The sequence below is a fragment of the Halyomorpha halys genome, unplaced genomic scaffold (assembly GCF_000696795.3).
Source record: "Halyomorpha halys isolate HHAL.00 unplaced genomic scaffold, Hhal_1.1 Scaffold115.1, whole genome shotgun sequence".
NCBI classification, from domain to species: domain Eukaryota; kingdom Metazoa; phylum Arthropoda; class Insecta; order Hemiptera; family Pentatomidae; genus Halyomorpha; species Halyomorpha halys.
Window position 1 is genome coordinate 519,890 of NW_027106332.1, and position 464 is coordinate 520,353.

The 464-nt window shown below is 31.0% G+C and overlaps 1 protein-coding gene across 1 annotated transcript in view; it reads left to right on the forward strand.

Annotated features, from left to right (window-relative positions):
• Positions 1–464, forward strand: part of LOC106677950 (lysine-specific demethylase RSBN1L) — a gene marked incomplete in the record, with an annotated part of 60,226 nt that overhangs the window by 51,934 nt on the left and 7,828 nt on the right.

Sequence of the window (464 nt, forward strand, 5' to 3'; positions counted from 1 at the left end):
GTTTTGACAAAGGACAGTCTAGGTGTGAGGAGAGAGGTGGAAGGATAGAGCCAAGATGAAGAGATCCTCATGAAATTCTGTCTGGCAAGAAGAGGACGCCAGAACAACAAGAGAAAAGAAAACATCAAGGATCTCAAAAGGAAGACAGTGAACTTGGTTAGTTTTGTATGCATAACAATAGATACATGTGTAAAATAGATTTTAATTTAAATTAAGAGAAATTATTGTATATGTATTCTGATTGTCTAGCAACCACACGCCCTGAGATTAAGAGTCTTTGATATTATTAAATTTGAATAAATTTTATTATCCATTTGGTATTAGTGTTCTTAATTTGAACCCAAGTATCTCTTATATTTGAGAAAAGTTATAAAACGAGTAAAGAGTCTTATTATTTTTATTTTTAATATTTTTTAAAAATTATAACATTTTGTCGCCCAACAGGTGTGGCCTATTTCTTTACA